At 39.1% G+C, this 23,114-nt stretch overlaps 1 protein-coding gene across 13 annotated transcripts in view; it reads right to left on the bottom strand.

Moving 5' to 3' along the window:
* The window catches only part of GTDC1 (glycosyltransferase like domain containing 1), a 421,645-nt gene that overhangs the window by 149,224 nt on the left and 249,307 nt on the right, over positions 1–23,114 (bottom strand). The gene's annotated exons all lie outside the window — the stretch shown is intronic.

Below are 23,114 nucleotides of genomic sequence, written 5' to 3'. Positions count from 1 at the left end.
AATTTTAGCCACTCATAGGTCATACAAATTCTTATCACAAACATATTATATATCATAGGGCTTTATGGTACTTAAAGAACACTATCTATAAATAAAAGATAAGTTGAATAAATAAACTTTTGGGGTGTGTGTGTGTGTGTGTGTGTGTGTGTAGGAAACACTGAGTATCTGGGGAAAACCACCAGGAATAAACAATATATGAAAGTCCTATTCTAGTAGCTATTGGACATAAAGTGAAGAAAAATTATTTGGGACAGCAAGGAAAAAAATCAAGTTATTTATATGGTGGAAAAAATTACGTGACCGCATTTTTCTTTAACACATTCAACACTAGACAACATGAAGAGACTGATGAGAAAGCATGCTGGTCATAATGGATTTATGGGACTCTGAAATCCCGTGTTTTCAGAGATGATTTTTATCTATATGATTACTTTAGAAAGAGTTCTAAAGTTCTAAGATGAAGGAATAATGCATACGATTAAGAGCAACAAAGGGAACTGCCTGGCTAAAGCCGAGATGCCCACAAATACTCTTGACATGAATGCACCTGATGTGACATAAAAGAGTAGCAAATTTTTAAAAACAAATGAACTTTTTAAAAAAGGTAACAAACTCGAAGGTGTATGCCCCATGAAGGGCTGACATTTGCAAAGCAATCAATCATCTTGGGAATTGGTGTTCTTATTGTTTCCAAAATGGGCTTCACTACCAAGTTAAGTGCAACCAAGTAATAACTAAAGTTAAAAAATAAAAATAAAAAACAAATCATACGACTGTATTATAATTGTAGAATATCCTGTCCTTCAGAATTCAAAACTTGGCTACACATGGTATATTTGGCTAATTCTCAAAATTAAATATACTTTTTAAGAACAAAGTTCTGCTAATAACTACTGACATAAAAATAAGTTACATGGACCTGAAAGTAGTTTGTAAACAAGAGCTGCAGAAGGGTCAAGGGAGTTGTTATCATGGACAGAGAAAGTCAGTGGATTGCTCTAAGGGAAGCAATATTTATGTGGATATGTTGGTGTGTGTGTTACTGTCCATCCTGTATATCCAGTACCCTACCCAGTGCTTGGTACACAACCTACACTCTACTAATCTTTGAAATGGTGAATATATATACACATTTATAAGCAGGATATTATTTTGGAATGCAGTGTAATTATCTTATTTGAGAAGGCATGACCAATCTCCAAACAAGGTTGAAAGGATGTTTCCCATTTCAAGTGTAGAGCCATAATTTCTCAAAATATCCTAAAATGTTAGTAAGAAATGGTGATGATCTACGTTGTAATTCATATCTCAATGAGTTAAGAAACATCGGGACTGTACAATGGTAACTTTTGATCAATTATACAATAAACTGTGCACTAAATGTCAAGATGTGATTTTGGTTTAGTCTTTTAAAAAACAGATTAAGAAAATATTAGAGAAGTGAGAAGAGCTTTGCAAGTAAGGAAATCCTTTTTGATCAATAATCAAACAATTAAACATTACAAATTCAGTTAACTAATTTGGAATTTGAGATAATGTAGCCTGACAGTAGGTTGAAATTTATCTTCTCAGTATTTACATTAAAATGGGAAAATACTAAGCAAATACATTTGTCATTCATTCACTCACTGGTATTAGTCCGTTCTCATACTGCTATGAAGAAATATCCAAGACTGGGTAATTTATTTTAAGAAGAGGTTTAATTAACTCACAGTTCCACTTAACTTGGGAGGCCTCAGGAAACTTATAATCATGGCAGAAGGCACTTCTTCACAGAGCAGCAGAAGGGAGAATAAGTGCAAGCAGGGGAAATACCAGACACATATATAACCATCAGATCTCATGAAACTCACTCATTATCACGAGAACAGCATGAGTGAAACCACCCCCATGATTCAATGATCTCCACCTGGTCCTGCCCTTGACATGCGAAGATTATGGAGATTACAGTTCAAGGTGAGATTTGGGTGGGGACACAGAGCCAAACCGTATCATTCACCATATTAACCCAAAGTACATATCTAAACAAATGAACAGCAAACAGAATGTCAATGAACTATTCATAATTTTAAGAGTCAAAGCTGCCCCTTGGCAAGATGAACTGGGTGCATGAAACACAGTGGGGCCGTCTCGTTCTCATAATATTTTGGTGGAAATTTTTGACCCTCGAGGACAGGATCACATCTTATTCACTTTGTAAACCTAGCACCTAGTACGACACAGCACAACAGTCATTCAATGATGCTGTGCATGTGGCTTTCCCCACTCTCCCACAACACTAACTTCCACACTCCCAAAAGTTAAACTCCTTTTTAAAAGCCCCAGCCCCTTTACTTCAGATGCTTCTCATCCTCCCCTATCCTTCTCTATCTAGCTTTCCCATGTCCCACTCAGGGTGAATTATTTTCACCTTCTCCTACATTTCCAATGAAACTTGTTTGTTTCTCTACGCTTGTCTTCTCCAGTCTCATTTTTATATGTCCATTACATTAGAAATTCTTAAAACAGGATTTTATTTAGTATTGCATTTTTTATAATACCATGAGCATTCTTGGCACATAGTAGGGACTCTGTAAATATGCACTGAATTGTCCAACTGAATTCAACACATACGTATATGCACACCCATATTCTCACACACAGCACACTCTAAGTCATTCTAATGAGCTACTTTAGGAGGTTTGTCTCAATAATAATAAACAACAATAAAATTAAACCATATTCATTGAGTGCCTAGTATCTGCCACACAATCTGCTAGATGTATCATGACATCATTTTAATCCTTGTCATAACTCCTATCTCTTGAAAATGAGGAAATCAAGACTCAGAAAAATTAAGTATAATACCCAGAGGGAAAATGCTGGTATGCTTTTGAGCATAGATTCAAATCTAGGTATTCCTGGTTAAAAAGATCCTAAATCTGATTCCTTGTATATTTTCCTTTTAATTTCTTTCCCTCCCACTTCCACCAACATTGCAATTATGAAATCAATCTATTGCTCAGTTTTATAGTTGTTCTAATTTAATCTATTTTCAAGATTCTAGGCTACCTATAATGCTTTATTAATATTAAAGATATTCTAAGGATTTTGCCTACTCTGATATTTTAAAACCAATCTCCAACCAAATAACTTGTGTCACACACACAAGTTTCAGAATGTGGTAGGAGTACTTGGAATAAAATGTCACTCTCCCTTGAAGCAGTCTGAAATACATAAAAATCTTATACAAGCAAAACCAGAACCTCAAAAGCTCAATCTACACAAGAACAAGATACTCTCTAAAACAAACTCTCTCAGCCCTTTCTTTGTGACAAACTCCATTATTATAAATGTTTGTAAAATTTCCCATTCTTGAAGAATATTTCTTTGCTTTAAGTAAAAGATCTTTTGAACAGAGGAGTCATAACTAATGGATCATATTTCTACCTTTAAAATTTGAATTTCTTATGAGTAAAACAAACCACAAATGAAAGAACTTGTACTAAGCACACTGAATCCTTTTTCTTCTATTAGCATATTGGTCTACAATCATATCTAGATCAATGGTGAAGACATCCGCTTAAAAGAGAGCCATGCTTTCTTTTGTCAGAAATTCATTACTTTTTATTAGGGTCATTGCTTGAAAACTTCAAAACACCATATGGACCTAATTGTGGTTTATTTTGGCAAAAAGGAAGACACTGTAGAACAATTGAGGCATTACATTCTACAATTCCATTACTTTCATCCCTCTCAGTTTTATTACTGTGTCATTAAAGGCAACTTGAGTGAGTGAAGAATTATAGTGTCATGTGTACAGGCTAGTAGATTAATAACAAAACACACTCAAGTTTAAAGGTATCTAACAGCTGTTTTCATTATTTTGTGTAAATATGCTTGAAGCATATCTATCTGATTAGTGGAGAGAGTGCTCTTCTCTGTCACATGCCATGGGCACTGCTATGTGCAAGTAATCAAAGTGCTCAGAAAATGAGTTTACATTGTTCACTGCTGAAATACACAAATGTCAGAGAGCGACTGCGCATCAAAGCTTAGTCAAATCATCTGCTACAAACAAACAGATTCCAATGCACATTTCAGTTTAAAACATTCCACAGCAGTGCACTGAGTTGGACTTATTGTCGGCCAAAATGAAGTGATGTGCAGAGAATAGTAAGTTTCTTTAGAGAGAATAAATGAATTCAAAATCAGTTTTGTTCATACAGACACAAAGATAATCATCTATATAATTTTCAATAAAGCCAACATCTAAAAGTTGTATTATTTTATCCTAGGAATATGAATTACCTTTTACATGCTTTTAAGTGTGAATTGATAAGGAAATATGCCACATGTTCTTATTTTAGCCTTATACACACATACAATCCACACATTACTTGAGATTTCTAATGCAATGATTCCTAATTCTATGCTCACAGGATTTTCCTTTCTCCTTTCACACTATTATGTTCTATCTGCTAACACATTTACTTCGAATTCCAATACTCAAATTACTTACTACTTAAAGCATTTCAAAAATATTTATTCTCATTCACCCACCCTTGTTCTTCTACAGATTCTCTTCACTTGACCTCTGGTCTTCTTTAACCATAGAAATACTTGACTCCTATTCCATGAGGAGTTGACAGGTTCAGCTAGTGCAGTGACTGCCCACTTAGTGGGGGTTTTCACTTCATCACCCTCTTTCTGCTTAACTGTCTCTGTGGTTTCTTGTCCCCAGTGTGTCTGTCTGAGTTTGAAATTCCAACTCATGCACTTGTTTTCAAACCTATTCAGAATTCCTCCCATCACTGAGGGCTGGAGGGTGGGAAGGGGAGGGCATGATCTTAGTCTCATACACATGTGCAACCACTGCAATAATATAGGTGCTGAATACTCTCAATAGGGTGATGAGTGCAACTTCCTTCTTTTTTTCCAGTGTCTGGTTTTAAAAATACTCTCCCCACTGCCCCCAGCTTTAAGTCCTCTGTCAAGAAACTCTGATTTTGACATATCTGGCTTCCTCAGAAATGCTTTTAAACCACTTTATGTTTGCTCCTCCAGCCATAGAAACACTTGTTTCAAATTTGTCTGTCTACCTCTTCCAAGTTCCTCATCTTTTCTTTCAATTTCATCCACTTGGTCTTTGGGGATGTTTACACTGAAGTTTATATTTCAAGACTCTCTAGTTTTCTCTCAAGCATCTCTAAGTCCTCCGTGCGGTCTGAAGGCTTGCCTTGTCATCTGTATACTCTGTCTGTCTGCACCTCAGTTTCCTTCCTCTCTGACAAGAAGCTGGAGCACTCATAAGGGTGAGGCTCTAGTAGCACTAACGCGAGCCAGACCTGGCTGCGGAGGCGCTATGTAGGCTTCTCCACACTGAACTGACAATGAGTTTCTACACTGACCTTCAAGCTCCAAGTGTATTCTGAGGCATTCTATAAGCAAGGCTCACAACCAATATGTCAAAATTTTCAGTTAAGGGTCCGAGCTAGGTTTTCAAAAGTTTAGATAGTAATTATATAAGCCACACCCAATACTTCCATGTCACCTTTCGAAGAGATAAACCTCATTTATTAATGTGCTAACATAGCTCAACAATGTGAATAAAGTACATAGAAGCATGCTGATTCTATCCAGGTTCAATCTAACCATATATTTGCCAACTGTTTTTTAAAGGTCCTTTAACAGTAAGGAGTCAAGGCCAGGTGCGGTGGCTCTTGCCTGTAATCCTAGCATTTTGGGAGGCCAAGGTGGGCAGACTGAGCTCAGGAATTCGAGACCAGCCTGGGCAACATGGTGAAACCCCATCTCTACTAAAATACAAAAAATTAGCCAGATGTGGCGGCATGCACCTGTAGTCCCAGCTACTCAGGAGGCTGAGGCAGGAGAGTTGCTTGAACCTGGGAGGCAGAGGTTGCAGTGAACCAAGATCGCGCCACTGCACTCCAGCCTGGGTAACAGAGCGAGACTCTGTCTCAAAGAAAAAAAAAAAAAGAGTCAAAATGTAACTCTGACTTTCTCACTTTATAGAAATTATTCCCTAAGGTAAACATTACTTAACATAAACAAGATAGATGATGAGGAGAAATTACAATCTATTTCTCTTAGAAAAAAAAAAAAAAAAAACTGTCCTAAGCTGAGTGCTAAGCCAAGCTTAGTGATGGTGCTACAGCTCCACACTGATTTCCCTTTCCAGTGTTTTACGAATCGCTTGCTCCCTAATAATATTTATTGAAAATCAAGAAAGGAGTGACGTTGATGCTGTAGAGTGTTAAAAAGGCATCAAACACAGAATCTCCATATTTAAGCACCTAACAATCAAATGGCTGAATATACATAAGTCAACTGACAATATGCATGCATATACATGACATATGCATCTGCATTTATAATTCTATATTTAATTTAAAAGCTTCCCCTATACATCTGTCTGAGCCAGCAGTAAAGTAAGCAATGGAGATATAAAACAAAGGCAGTATCTCCCCACAAGGTATCATATAAAATAAATGACTCAGTAGTCTAATACAAGTGATATTCTTCAAAACACTTTTTGAAGACTACGATACTTTTCAAAAACCAGTAAGTACTGTTTTTCTTAAAGATGCAAATGTAGTAAATAGAAGACAGAATGTTATTCTAGATCTAAGTGGGAAGAGAGTTGGAAAACAACAGGGATAAAAGATGCAAAGTCTTACAATCAAAAAGGAGAGTCATGTACTCTCTGTCCAGAGTAACGAAAGGACTAGGGTATGAGGGAAAAACAAGTATTCAAGCAAGGAAATGTGGGTTGTTTTTTCCACTACTGATAACGCACTGGACACCTGAATAAACTTGGCAGACTGCATTTCAGGCCGTAACTGTGTACGTCTCCTTCTTTCCACATTGTATGCTTCATTAAATCTTCCATGTATCCTGTACCTTGATCTTCCTCAAGCCCTTTCCATATCAAAACTCAGCAAAATGGTCTAGCTCCTCATTTCCAGTTGGAATTTTCTCTCTGGTTGGGGTACACTTCTGTGATCACATCTTTTAAGCTGCATCTTATGATTCTTCAATAAAAATAGACTCAATTCCCTTCAAGGAAACTGGTACCAGAAACATTTCTGCCTCACAGAATCTATCACCTACCAGGTAGGAATGTTCTGCTCTCTTAAGAGCTTTGTAAACTAGAACACGGTATACAAGTGTAAGCCGTGACTCAGCTGCTGCTATTAGTCACTTTACCCTTCAGAGTTGCTTATATCTGAAATAGTCTGTCTCACTCTTAACGTCGTGTGTAGAGAGCAAGTGGAATGCTAGTTTAACATATTTTACGCAGCACCTGGTACACCACATGCAAAAAGGCTTGTTGCTGATGACGCTAACGCTCCCTGAAATTAAAGTCTATCTTCTCATGATCACATAATAACTGGCAATCACCTTGAAATGGGAGTGTATTAAGCTCTATAAAACACAGCTAGTACTTCTGGCCCAAGTTCTGCTCTCAGTGAAACTAGAAAGCAGCAGCTCAGTGCTCCCCTCAGAATACACGTGTTTCAAAGCATTTAACCTTCCATCATTCCCAAGAATATTCACAGTTACACCAGCCGGATTATTCAAATGACTCAGCAAGTTTTCTTGCTTGTGTACGCCACTCAAATAAGAAAGATTAAATACAGCCCTGTTCACTGTAAATTCCTAAGTAACACTAGAATAAGCATAGAAAAATGATTTATTCTCGATTCTTATAAGTCATACACATCACCAAATCACTTTGCCTGTTATTCAACTAATAACTGAATTGAATTGGGGCTAAAATAACCATTGGGACTTAAATATTCTTCCTTATACAGGAAGTTCCTGAAATTCCTCCTCCTCTAACATACACGTTTTTGAAACTGGATAATATCCAATGTTATCAATATATTCTCAATTTATACTTGGAGACATCCAGTATTAACCTTACTGATTTCTATATGCACATCATGTTGAATTACTTATATAGGTAGGCTATCAGAGAATTAATTAGACATGAACTTAGAAATTAACTTGCTTAATGTCTCATCTATTCAGGAATTCCTTAAAAAGACTTGGCTACAATATTTCACATACTGATGCTGAATTCGCTTTCATTTAGTCTTTCTTTTTTTTTTTTTTTTGAGATGGAGTCCTGCTCTGTCGCCCAGCTGGAGTGTGGTGGCACAATCTTGGCTCACTGCAAGCTCCGCCTCCCGGGTTCATGCCATTCTCCTGCCTCAGCCTCCCGAGTAGCTGAGACTACAGGCACCCGCCACCACACCCGGCTAATTTTTTGTATTTTTAGTAGAGACGGAGTTTCACCATGTTAGTTAGCCACGATGGTCTCGATCTCCTGACCTCGTGATCTGCCCACCTCGGCCTCCCAAAGTGCTGGGATTACAGGCTTAAGCCACCGCGCCTGGCCCATTTATTCTTCTTTCTATGAAACGGTGCAAAGAATATTCGCAACAGGGGAGTTCAAGACATTTTCCAAAGTTTTATACAGGAGTTGCCAAATCAGGTGAAATGTGACATCTCCCCCACCTCTAAATCCCATGGACCTTTGTACCTTAGCCACCTCTGACACAAGAATCTCTATAACTTGATCAGTAATATCCAACATGTTTATTCAAATCATGTCTCTCTCTCTCTGTCTCTCTCTCACACACACACACACACACACACACACACAGAGAGATACTACTTTATTTTGAAATGTATCTAATTGTTAAAAAGATAGCCTTATAGTGAAATGATATGTTTACCCCATGCTTCTCATGTTCATGTTAGAATTCTTTACTTGGCAACAAGACAATACATTTATACTCACACTGGCACATAACAATCTTTCAAACTCCTAGGTTCCATGATTCTGTAATGTGAATACAGCTATTCTGCCTCCCCACAGAATTCTCCAGGTTAAGTACCTCAAGACTCTTCAAGTATGTTCAGAAGTTTTGTTTTACATCTATAAATAAACATATATATAATATCAATAAATGTTATATATATATATATATTCCCTTTTTGAATGCAAAAATTAACATTATTCTGTCAAATATCATTTTATACATTTCAGCCACTATCTTGGTCTGTCAAAATAAACATCTTGATTTTGAAATGTCATGATTATCACCCATTATTCTTTCAATCGTCTTTTGTTCTGTGTCATTCAAAATTCTAGGACATTTGCTTTGGGTTTTTGTTTATGGCACCACACCAGACTGAAAGAAGGAAAGTTTCTTGAGCATCTACCGTATGTGAAGCACCATGATTAGTACCTGACACTTACTGTTTCCCATAATTTAATTTTCATAAAACCCTTGTGATCACCTAGTTTATAACTGAGGAAATAAACAATACTAAGTGAGACTTAAACAACTGAGTGACTGGCTCAAGGGTCTGGTAAATGACAGAGCATGGTCTTTAAATAAAGTTTCTCTGAATCCAGAGCTGTGTTTTTTCTATTACAATATGGGATCTGTCTTTAGGATAAAAGGAATTCCTGAGTACCTATCAGTCCAGGAAAGATGGTTATTTAGCTAATTACAAATCTACCTACCCATCTGCATTGTAAGGCTATTACGAAGTTGGCTTGTGAAATGCCCTGCTGGTGTCATCAAATACTTTCTATAAAGTAAATAGATACAGTGTATATGCATGTTTGAGGCCTACAGGTATACCAGGCATTTTGTGTTTAAAAAAAGTTATATTTAAGTAACTCTATGAGGTGGTTTTATTTTTGACATTTTACAGCTGAGGACACTGAGGCCCATAGCACTCAAGTGACTGTTTCAGGTCAAATAGCTGGTAAGTGATCCAGCTCCACCCTATCCACTAACCTAGCAGCCCTGTTACAAAGGATGCTGAGGTTGCTTTGACATGTCATGACATGTGCACTGTTGGATATGCTGGCTTCCAGAGAGCAGCACATTCATTTTAAGGACTGTACTAATTATCTGCTTAAAAATACACTCTGAAATGTGGTCAGTGATTTTTCTCTTCCTTGTCACTGTCATCTGTGCATTTACAAGAAAAGAGCTATATTCATCTTGTACTCTCTAGCACCCAGCACATTGCTTACAGTGTTTCTTTTGAAAAACAAAATTAAGCAGTAGAATCCTTTTGAAAATAAAATTTACCCAGAATACAAATATATAAAACAAATAAAGGCACAGCTTATTTGGCAAAAGAGGTAAGGAAAACCATGAGGGGAGTGCAGCTTCATTCTCTCTCCATATCTGTCCCTCCCTCCCACCACTTTCCCCAAGCCCCACCGAACTTTCACTATCACCTGAGAAAATTCTTAGAGTCCTAATGATCCTTTGGAAGAAAATCTGAAAAGCAGTCGCTATAGGGGAATATACTGGATGGTGGTGATGATGAAGATAATGACAATAATAACAACTAGCATTTACTGAATGCTTACCATAAGGCTAATATAGAAACCCCTCACTAACACATTTTTGATAGGTTCCCCATCGGACATAACAGGTTTACACAAACTAGTGTATTAGATAACTGGATGCCATTTTGTTAGTAGATGGAGACGTGGGGAATACAATGCAATGTAAAACTGGAGGCCAGGGGCCACGGGAGTGCAAGAGGGAGGATCGTCATATGAAACTGACTCAAAGGCCAGTGAGTATCTGTTCATCTGTTCATGCATTCATGCAACAAATAATTCCAGAATGCCTTCTAGGTGCCCTGCACGGAGCTTACGTTCTAACAGAACATCTGAGGTGCAGCAAGAGGAAAAGGAGAATGAAATGTATCGCAGACAAACTCTACTTCTGTAACAATTTTTAGAATTCTAGCCACATTGCTAAAGTGAAAACTCCTTAGTGAGGGCTACAGTAATTTTTCTAAGTTCCCTTAGTTGTAAGGACATCATTATCAGTAAATAGTATTTATAGCTACCAAAATAAAAATAAAAAAAATAAAACCTTGAAATGCTGATACTCAATTTGTAGAAACAATTTAGAAATGGTAATCTGAAGGAAAATATCAAAAATACAAACTTTGTCACTGTCCAAAAATTCTATTAATGTACAATTAGGTCTTATTAAAACTACGTAATAGGGCCAGGCAGGGTGGCTCACACCTGTAATCCCAGCACTTTGGGGGGTGAAGGTGGGCGGATCACTTGAGGTCAGGAGCTCAAGAGCAGCCTGGCCAACATGGCAGAACCCTGTCTCTACTAAAAATAAAAAAATTAGCCAGGCATGGTGGTGCACACCTGTAACCCCAGCTACTTGGGAGGCTGAGGCAGGAGAAATGCTTGAACCTGGGAAGCAGGGGTTGCAGTGAGCCAAAATAGCGCCACTGCACTCCAGTCTGGGCAACAGAGCGAGACTCCATCTCAAAAAATAAATAAATAAGGGGGGGCGGGGGGCCATTCCAACATGGCCGAATAGGAACACCTCCAGTCTACAGCTCTCAGCGTGAGCGACCCAGAAGACGGGTGATTTCTGCATTTCCAGCTGAGGTACCAGGTTCATCTCATTGGGGCTTGTCGGACAGTGGCGGCAGGACAGTGGGTGCAGCCCACCAAGCATGAACGGAAGAAGCAGGGCGAGGCATTCCCTCACCCAGGAAGCGCAAGGGGCCAGGGAATTCCCTTTCCTAGCCAAGGGAAGCGGTGATGGATGGCATCTGGAAAATTGGGTCACTCCCACCCTACCACTGCACTTTTCCAAAGGTCTTAGCAAATGGCACACCAGGAGATTATATCCCTTGCCTGGCTCAGAGGGTCCCACACCCACAGAGCCTCGCTCATTGCTAGCACAGCAGTCTGAGATCAAACCGCAAGGCAGCAGCGAGGCTGGGGGAGGGGCACCCGCCATTGCTGAGGCTTGACTAGGTAAACAAAGTAGCCAGGAAGCTCGAACTGGGTGGAGTCCACTGCAGCTCAATGAGGCCGGCCTGCCTCTGTAGACTTCACCTCTGGGGACGGGGCATAGCCAAAAGGCAGCAGAAACCACTCCAGACTTAAATGTCCCTGTCTGACAGCTTTGAACAGAGTAGTGGTTCTCCCAGCACGGAGTTTGAGATCTGAGAAGGAACAGACTGCCTCCTCAAGTGGGTCCCTGACCCCCAAGTAGCCTAACTGGGAGGCACCCCCCAGTAGGGGCAGACTGACACCTCACACAGACGGAGCGTTCAGAGGAACGATCAGGCAGCAACATTTGCTGTTTAGCAATATTTGCTGTTATGCAGCCTCCACTGCTGATACCAAGGCAAACAGGGTCTGGAGTGGACCTCCAGCAAACTCCAACAGACCTGCAGCTGAGGGTCCTGACTGTTAGAAGGAAAACTAACAAACAGAAAGGACATCCAAACCGAAATCCCGTTTGTAAGTCACCATCATCAAAGATCAAAGGTAGATAAAACAACAAAGATGGGGAAAAAACAGAGCAGAAAAGCTGAAAATTCTAAAAATCAGAGCGCCTCTACCCCTCCAAAGGAACGCAGCTCCTCGCCAGCAATGAAACAAAGCTGGATGGAGAATGACCTTGACAAGTTGAAAGAAGAATGCTTCAGACGATCAAACTTCTCCAAGCGAAAGGAGGAAGTTCGAACCCATCGCAAAGAAGCTAAAAACTTGAAAAAAGATTAGACGAATGCCTAACTAGAATAACCAGTGTAGAGAAGTCTTTAAATGACCTGATGGAGCTGAAAACCATGCACGAGAACTACATGAGGCATGCACAAGCTTCAGTAGCCTATTTGATCAAATGGAAGAAAGGGTATCAGTGACTGAAGATCAAATGAATGAAACGAACTGAGAAGAGAAGTTTAGAGAAAAAAGAGTAAAAAGAGGCCGGGCGCGGTGGCTCACGCTTGTAATCCCAGCACTTTGGGAGGCCGAGGCGGGCGGATCACGAGGTCAGGAGATCGAGACCACGGTGAAACCCCGTCTCTACTAAAAATACAAAAAATTAGCCGGGCGTGGTGGCGGGCGCCTGTAGTCCCAGCTACTCGGAGAGGCTGAGGCAGGAGAATGGCATGAACCCGGGAGGCGGAGCTTGCAGTGAGCCGAGATTGCGCCACTGCGCTCCAGCCTGGGCGACAGAGCGAGACTCCGTCTCAAAAAAAAAAAAAAAAAAAGAGTAAAAAGAAACGAACAAAGCCTCCAAGAAATATGGGACTATGTGAAAAGACCAAATCTACATCTGACTGGTGTACCTCAAAGTGACAGGGAGAATGCAACTAGTTGGAAAACACTCTGCAGGATATTATCCAGGAGAACTTCCCCAACCTACCAAGGCAGGCCAACATTCAAATTCAGGAAATACAGAGAACAGCACAAAGATACTCCTCGAGAAAACCAACTCCAAGACACATAATTATCAGATTCACCAAAGTTGAAATGAAGGAAAAAATGTTAAGGGCAGCCAGAGAGAAAGGTCAGGTTACCCACAAAGGGAAGCCCATCAGACTAACAGCGGATCTCTCGGCAGAAACTCTACAAGCCAGAAGAGAGTGGGGGGCCAATATTCAACATTCTTAAAGAAAAGAATTTTCAACCCAGAATTTCATATCCAGCCAAACTAAGCTTCGTAAGTGAAGGAGAAATAAAATCTTTTACAGACAAGCAAACGCTGAGAGATTTTGTCACCACCAGGCCTGCCCTACAACAGTTTCTGAAGGAAGCACTAAACATGGAAAGGGACAACCAGTACCAGCCACTACAAAAACATGCCAAATTGTAAAGACCATCAAGGATAGGAAGAAACTGCATCAACTAACAAGCAAAATAACCAACTAACATCATAATGACAGGATCAAATTCACACATAACAATATTAACCTTAAATGTAAATGGGCTAAATGCTCCAATTAAAAGACAGACTGGCAAATTGGATAAGGAGTCAAGACCCATCAGTGTGCTATATTCAGGAGACCCATCTCACATGCAGAGACACACATAGGCTCAAAATAAAGGGATGGAGGAAGATCTACCAAGCAAATGGAAAATAAAAAAAGGCAGGGATTGCAATCCTAGTCTCTGATAAAACAGACTTTAAACCAACAAAGATCAAAAGAGACAAAGAAGGCCATTACATAATGGTAAAGGGATCAATTCAACAAGAAGAGCTAACTACTCTAAACATATATGCACCCAATACAGGAGCACCTAGATTCATAAAGCAAGTTCTAAGAGACCTACAAAGAGCTTAGACTCCCACACAATAATAATGGGAGACTTTAACACCCCACTGTCAACATTAGACAGATCAATGAGATAGAAAGTTAACATCCAGGAATTGAACTCAGCTCTGCACCAAGCAGACCTAATAGACATCTAAAGAACTCCCCACCCCCATTCAACAGAAAATACATTCTTCTCAGCACCACATCACACTTATTCCAAAATTGACCACATAGTTGGAAGTAAAGCACTTCTCAGCAAATGTAAAAGAACAGAAATTGTAACAAACTGTCTCTCAGACCACAGTGCAATCAAACTAGAACTCCGGATTAAGAAACTCACTCAAAACCGCTCAACTACATGGAAACTGAACAACCTGCTCCTGAATGACTACTGGGTACATAACGAAATGAAGGCAAAAATAAAGATGTTCTTTGAAACCAACGAGAACAAAGACACAACATACCAGAATCTCTGGGACATATTTAAAGCAGTGTGTAGAGGGAAATTTATAGCACTAAATGCCTACAAGAGAAAGCAGGAAAGATCTAAAATTGACACCCTAACATCACAATTAAAAGAACTAGAGAAGCAAGAGCAAACACATTCAAAAGCTAGCAGAAGGCAAGAAATAACTAGGATCAAAGCAGAACTGAAGGAGACAGAGACACAAAAAACCCTTCAAAAAATTAATGAATCCAGGAGCTGTTTTTTTGAAAAGATCAACAAAATTGATAGACCACTAGCAAGACTAATAAAGAAGAAAAGGGAGAAGAATCAAATAGAGGCAATAAAAAATGATAAAGGGGATATCACCACCGATCCCACAGAAATACAAACTACCATCAGAGAATACTATAAACACCTCTATGCAAATAAACTAGAAAATCTAGAAGAAATGGATAAATTGCTGGACACATACACCCTTCCAAGACTAAACCAGGAAGAAGTTGAATCTTTGAATAGACCAATAACAGGCTCTGAAATTAAGGCAATAATTAATAGCCTACCAACCAAAAAAAGTCCAGAACCAGACGGATTCACAGCCAAATTCTACCACAGGTAAAGGAGGAGCTGGTACCATTCCTTCTGAAATTATTCCAATCAACAGAAAAACAGGGAATCCTCTCTAACTCATTTTATGAGGCCAGCATATCCTGATAACAAAGCCTGGCAGAGACACAACAAAAAAAGAGAATTTTAGACCAATAACCATGATGAACATTGATGCAAAAATCCTCAGTAAAATACTGGCAAACCGATTCCAGCAGCACATCAAAAAGCTTATCCACCATGATCAAGTAGGCTTCATCCCTGGGATGCAAGGCTGGTTCAACATATGCAAATCAATAAGCGTAATCCAGCATATAAACAGAACCAAAGACAAAAACCACATGATTATCTCAACAGATGCAGAAAAGGCCTGTGACAAAATTCCACTGCCCTTCATGCTAAAAACTCTCAATAAATTAGGTGTTGATGGGATGTATCTCAAAATAATAAGAGCTATTTATGACAAACCCACAGCCAATATCATACCGAATGGACAAAAGCTTTAAGCATTCCCTTTGAAAACTGTCACAAGACAGGGATGTCCTCTCTCACCACTCCTACTCAACATAGTGTTGGAAATTCTGGCCAGGGCAATCAGGCAGGAGAAGGAAATAAAGGGTATTCAATTAGGAAAAGAGGAAGTCCAATTGTCCCTGTTTGCAGATGACATGATTGTATATCTAGAAAACCCCATTGTCTCAGCCCAAAATCTCCTTAAGCTGATTAGCAACTTCAGCAAAGTCTCAGGATACAAAATCAATGTGCAAAAATCACAAGCATTCTTATACAACAATAACAGACTAACAGAGAGCCAAATCATGAGTGAACTCCCATTCACAATTGCTTCAAAGAGAATAAAATACCTAGGAATCCAACCTACAAGGGATGTGAAGGACCTCTTCAAGGAGAACTACAAATCACTGCTCAAAGAAATAAAAGAGGACACAAACAAATGGAAGAACATTCCATGCTCATGTATAGGAAGAATCAACATCATGAAAATGGCCATACTGCCCAACGTAATGTATAGATTCAATGCCATCCCCATCAAGCTTCCAATGACTTTCTTCACAGAATTGGAAAAAAACTACTTTAAAGTTCATATGGAATCAAAAGACAATCCTAAGCCAAAAGAATAAACCTGGAGGCATCACACTACCTGACTTCAAACTATAGTACAAGGCTACAGTAACCAAAACAGCATGGTACTGGTACCAAAACAGCATGGTACTGGTACCAAAACAGAGATATAGACCAATGGAACGGAACAGAGCCCTCAGAAATAATACCACACATCTACAACCATCTGATCTTTGACAAATCTGACAAAAACAAGAAATGGGGAAAAGATTCCCTATTTAATAAATGGTGCTGAGTAAACTGGCTAGCCATATGTAGAAAGCTGAAACTGGATCCCTTCCTTACACCTTATACAAAAATTAATTCAAGATGGATTAAAGACTTACATGTTAGACCTAAAACCATAAAAATCCTAGAAGAAAACCTAGACAATACCATTCAGGACGTAGGCATGGGCAAGGACTTCATGTCTAAAACACCAAAAGCAATGGCGGCAAAAGCCAAAATTGAGAAATGGGATCTAATTAAACTAAAGAGCTTCTGCACAGCAAAAGAAACTACCATCAGAGTGAACAGGCAACCTACAGAATGGGAGAACATTTTTGCAATCTACTCATCTGACAAAAGGCTAATATTCAGAATCTACAAAGAACTCAAACAAATTTACAAGAAAAAAACAACCCCATCAACAAGTGGGCGAAGGATATGAACAGACACTTCTCAAAAGAAGACATTTATGCAGCCAGAAGACACATGAAAAAATGCTCATCATCACTGGCCATCAGAGAAATGCAAATCAAAACCACAGTGAGATACCATCTCACACCAGTTCGAATGGCCATCATTAAAAAGTCAGGAAACAACAGGTGCTGGAGAGGATGTGGAGAAATAGGAACACTTTTACACTGTTGGTGGGACTGTAAACTAGTTCAACCATTGTGAAAGTCAGTGTGGCAATTCCTCAGGGATCTGGAACTAGAAATACCATTTGACCTAGCCATCCCATTACTGGGTATATACCCAAAGGATTACAAATCATACTGCTATAAAGACACAGCACACATGTTTATTGCAGCACTATTCACAATAGCAAAGACTTGGAACCCACCCAAATGTCCATCAATGATAGACTGGATTAAGAAAATGTGGCACATAAACACCATGGAATACTATGCAGCCATAAAAAATGATGAGTTCATGCCCTTTGTAGGGACATGGATGAAGCTGGAAACCATCATTCTCAGCAAACTATCGCAAGGACAAAAAACCAAACACCACATGTTCTCACTCATAGGTGGGAACTGAACAATGAGAACACTTGGACACAGGAAGGGGAACACCACACACCGGGGCCTGTCATAGGGTAGGGGGAAGGGGGAGGGAGAGCATTAGGAGATATACCTAATGTAAATGACAAGTTAATAGGTGCAGCACACCAACATGGTGCATGTATACATATGTAACAAACCTGTACATTGTGCACATGTACCCTAGAACTTAAAGTGTAATAAATAAATAAATACATACATAAATAAATAATATAAAACTACATAACAGGACTGTCCCAATATCCACGGACGACTTCTCCTGTATTCAGTTTCCTAATAAGGAAGGACTATTTTTCTCCACATAACAGAAGAGAAAAATAGACACCCCCCCAAAAAAACTTGTGCAAATATATAATGAAACCTTACATTATGAAATTATGTAGCACTTTTAAATTCTTTGCAACTTATTTCCATTCAAAACCATCCTGTAAGGCATCAGGAGTGATATCATCTTTCCCATCTTACTTAGATGAAGTAGGGACACTTGCCTGCAGTCTCCCTCTGGCACCTGATCTTAAGTCTCTGATTCTCACATCAGGGCCTTTCCAGTGCACTCGAATTACTGTGAATACAATTGCTTGGATTCCTAGGGGAACTATTTCCTACATTAAGAAAATTCCCTAAAATTCTCAGTTGCCTTTTGACTCTATTAATATAGGAAAAGTGCAAAAAAGCCAAAGAAAATCAGCCAAGAGCACTTTCTCCACCCTACTGTGTTATGTGCCAAATTGATTCTTGGCATAAATTTGCACCCTCTATGGCCTGGCTCATCTACAGCTTGGTACTGAGAGCCTGTCATACCCAAAACCACGGCAGGCCCATGGAAAGCCCAAGTGAGATATATCTATGAAGTGAATAAGGTAAGAAGGTAGGCTTTGATTCCCACATCTAGAGCATGTCCATGAGAAGCCCTGGCTATAACCATCCTAACTGCTGTTTCTTCCCCTGTACCCTTATTTCACCAGGTTCACACATCTGGGGCCATTCCACCCAACAGGCCTTTTCCATGGATCTCTGGCTCCAACTCATTTCCAAAGACAACTATAGCAGTAAATTGGGCCCTAAAACATAGGTAAGGTAGTGATAGCACTGATGTTCACATATGGATCTTTTGAGACCCCTTTCCTAGGACTGAATTTGCTTCTGACACAGACCTACGGGAACTTTGCTAGACTCCAATGGTCTGAACACTGACACTTGGAAGCCTTATAACTGCATCTGTCCAGCTTCAGACAGAGTGCCTGATCAGATGTGAGTTCCCTACATCTCCGGAAGCTGGTGATTCAGACTGCCAGACATTCTCTGGGCAGGCCAGCTTTGTTACCTTTAAATCTCTTTCTTGCTCTCTCTCCTCTCTCTCTTCCAACACTGAGAATTCTCAGCATGTTATACAGTTGGACCCCTGCTATATAATACTGGACAGGGGAACCACTCTTATATAGTTTCTATTAATTCTACTGGAATCCAGATGCTCGGCCTGCTTAAAAAACAATGAAATGTTTTCAAAATGATAAGTATCAGTAAGCAAAACAATCATGATGGATATCTTGTAAACTACCCAAATATTCATCACTAAGGAGGGAAGTATTTTACTCGGGTTTAATACACTTTCCATCTTAAAGAGGTAAACACATGAAAGAAAAGCTTACTATTTGTCAATTATGTTTAAATGAAGAATAACCTAATTGGTTTTTTATTCCTAGAAAGTATTGCTTTGGTATAATATTGTACTAGGTTGAAAAGAATAATCCCTGGGATTCTTGCACAAAGCTTTCCAGTTCAAAATAATTAAGCAATTTAACAAATGACACAAAATATCTAGAAAGTCTGCTATATTTTGAGACACAAGTACCAAGAGCTCCAACTACAGAATCTAACTGAGGGAAATAATACAGATGTACTTGTCTCTATTTCTCCCACTAAGTACAATGAAAAACACTGGACATTATCCATAAAAATCAAACATGAGAAAATTCTGATAAGTGGAGACAAGAAGACAGATTAGCTACAGAACTTTGAACCTAAGGAATGATATAGTAATTAGTTCCCTGGGTTTCTTTCTGACTGATACAGCCCAGGATGGATATTAAAGAAGTCAGCAACCTGGAAACATCCATGGGCACACCAAAGAACAGCCCCTAGAAAAATCTATTCTCTCTAGCCAAAGGACAAGCAAAGGGATGGTAATAGCAAGTCAGAAAGCTTTAGTTATTATCTAAACACTTCTACTCTGCCGAACACCACAGCGAAAACCACGCCCTAACCCTTCCAGCAAAGGCCTAAGCAGAGAACCTAGATTTCCAGCTTTGCCGTGTTGTATCAAGGTCTTTCTCCACCCCCACCAGTGCCAAAGAAGGCACAGACTGGGAACTGGGACTCCCATTCCAACCAGGCAGTAATGAGGCATCCCTCCCTTTTTCCAGTGGGCAATGTCAGAGAGGACTTAATGGAGAGTTGAGACTTTTACCATAGCTCAGTGGTAATAAGTTCCCAAGGAGCCAACCCCTTGACTCTGGTCAGTAAAGGCCTACAGAAGAACTCAGACGTCCACCCCCAGCTCACAATAATAAGGCAGCACCCCCTTCACACATCAGAGCAATACATATCAAAGGAGGCCTGTAAAAAACCCCTCAAAACCCAAGATTTAAATAGGATGCAGAGTCTAATAACATAAGATCCCAAATGTCCAGATTTCAATAGACAATCACTCATCATATGAAGAAGCACAATACCAAACTGAATTAGAAAAGGCAATTGACAGATGCCAACTAAGATTACCTAGATGAGAGAATCACAAGGAATTCAAGCAGCCAGCATAAAATGATTCAAGAAATAAACATATCTGAAACAAGTGAAACAGAAAGTTTCAGAAAAAAAGAGGAAAAAAAGTAACAAAGGATAAGTAAAGACAAACCAAATAGAAATTTCTGAACTAAAAAGTAGAATATACACAATGAATGAGCTCAACTGTAGAATGGAGGAGATAACAAAAAGAATCAGTGACCCTGAATAGAGAACAAGAAAAATTAGCCAATTTGAACAACAGTGGAAAAAAAAAGATTGGGGGAAAAAATGACCAATGTTTCAGAAATGTATGGGACTATAACAAAAGCTCTAACATTTGTGTCATTACATTCCCAGAAGAAGAGAAGAAGGTGACGATGAAAAAATATTCAAAGAAATGCTGGCTGAAAATTTCCCAAATTTGGCAAAAACCAAGATCTATAGATTGAAGAAACTGAGAAAACTCTGAACCAGGTAAATCCCCCAGAATCCATGCCAACACACATCACATTCAGACTTCTGAAAACTAAAGACAGAAAAATTCTTGAAAGCAGCCAGAGAGACAAGATTTATTAACTGCAGAGAGGAAAACAATTTGAACAGTGGATTTCTCATCAGAATCTGTTTGCCTTTTTCATTGTCTTAATAATTTCGAAAGCACCTCTTTCTGTACTTCATTCAAAATTTTATCTGCCTTACTTTTTCTTTAAATAAAAATCTAGGCAAATAGTAGACCAAAACGTATAGTTCTCATCTATGTTTTAAATTGAAAAACATCAATGTGGAGTAGTATTTTCAAAGATGAGGGCTCCTAAAGTGTTAATGCTCTTGTCTACTTGGGAGAGGGTTTCAGGCTTGGTGCCACAGGATTTGCCCTTTGTGGCTTCTCACATCCCAGACTTAGAAAATATGAGCTGTGATACAGAGAAAGGTAAGAAGCTCAGCAGAGCCCCTTAATGATAAATGAGTTTGCATCATCTGTCATTAGAACTTCCTGCCAACTGGGTCATTCCCTATTAAATTACCACTTGTCAATGTTTAAAATACTGATTGATAAATGACTGTGCCAAAACTGATAACACAACAGCTTTTATTTTCTAATAATCTTAGTTACCACAGCCTGCTTGTCAAGGCACAGACACCATACTTTTTTTCTGTTTTTAAACGACTTTACCAAAAGACAATTTAATCTAATGCAATTCTATCAGGTATATTGTCTGTCCCCTTATATGTCATATACATGCTGGCTCCACTTGCCAAAATAAACCTACTGGCGATTTAGTGATACAGGGTGCTTCAAGTTTCACATTTCATCAAATGCTAGTAATCTGTTTTATCGATATAAACTGCAATTTAATGAAAAAATTCTTTTCTTCAGTACACTTCACTTTCAATGCCCTTGAGTATAATAATTCGCTCATGCTGTAGAACAAGAGTGTTTTACAAGACCTTAACTCTCAGGAGAAATTCCCCTATAAATACAAAATTTGAGTTTTATGGGAGTGTGTTGTATGCACATGAGTAGTACCCACACTACAAAACAAAACAAAACAAAACAAAGCAAGAGGTTGCACTTAGATTTCAGCTTAAATATCCTTCTGAGATATTGTATAACGGACTTGTTATTAGAACAAAGCTTAGATGAGCAACTAGAAGATAGGTTAATAAAATGGCATTTATATCCCAGAGGTCTCTGAATCAAAATACACCAGAACATACTGCAGGCATATGTTAAGGCAGAACCGATCATTGGAATTCACAGCAGTTTTAAAAATCTGAAAATTCAGGCCAGGCATGGTGGCTCATACTTGTAATCCCAGCACTTTGGGAGGTCAAGGTGGGTGGAACACTTTAAGTCGGGAGTTTGAGACTAGCCTGGCCAACACTGTGAAACCCCATCTCCACTAAAAATACAAAAAAATCAGCCAGGTGTGGTGGCACACGACCGTACTCCCAGCTACTCTGGAGGCTGAGGCACAAGAATCGCTTGAACCCGGGAGGCAGAAGTTTCAGTAAGCCGAGATCACACCACTGAACTCCAGCCTGGGCGAAAGAGCAAGACTCTGTCTTAAAAAAAAAACAAACAAACAAACAAAAAAAAAAAACTGAAATCTCTATGGTGGTTTCCTCTTTCTTAGTGATTCAAAGTGAGAATGCTCTGGCTAAGTTTAAGCAAGGTTTTGTACAGCCAAAATTGCATACAAATTTATATGAAAGTTGGCCAATCTTGATTCTCTGTAAAACCATTCAAGGCTCCTCTTTCCTAGTGAGGTTGCCTCCCAAAAAATTAACTGTGGCATCATTTGTTTCTACTTCTTTCACACTTACTACTAAATGTAGGCAAGGGCCAGTTTGGCAATTGGAAGAGTGATGATCCACCAGGAAGGACATCACTCCCTGTGGTTTCACACACCTATGTTTTGGTCATTATCACTATTTTTGTTTTCTCTAAGCACTTTTTTGTTCATTCAAAGTGCCTGGTGGCAATGTCACTGGAAAAAATAATGAAAACAACAGAAACATGGGACCAATAATTTCTTACCTGTGCCATTCCTTTCTGCAGCACTTTTGTCTTATTTGTCTTCTCTTTTATATACAGGTCATAACTGAGTGGCTATCATGTCTTTCTCCAGGATTTGTGTGTTACAGTACTACATGGTCAAAGTTGAGCAAAAGTTTAATAATAAATGCAAGCAAAGGGTATTCAGAGAAATTCTTTCACTAGAGAT

The sequence above is a fragment of the Hylobates moloch genome, unplaced genomic scaffold, assembly GCF_009828535.3.
Source record: "Hylobates moloch isolate HMO894 unplaced genomic scaffold, HMol_V3 SCAFFOLD_24, whole genome shotgun sequence".
Lineage (NCBI taxonomy): Eukaryota > Metazoa > Chordata > Mammalia > Primates > Hylobatidae > Hylobates > Hylobates moloch.
Note: the sequence above shows the minus strand (reverse complement) of the source record. Positions and strands in the feature narration are given on the sequence as shown.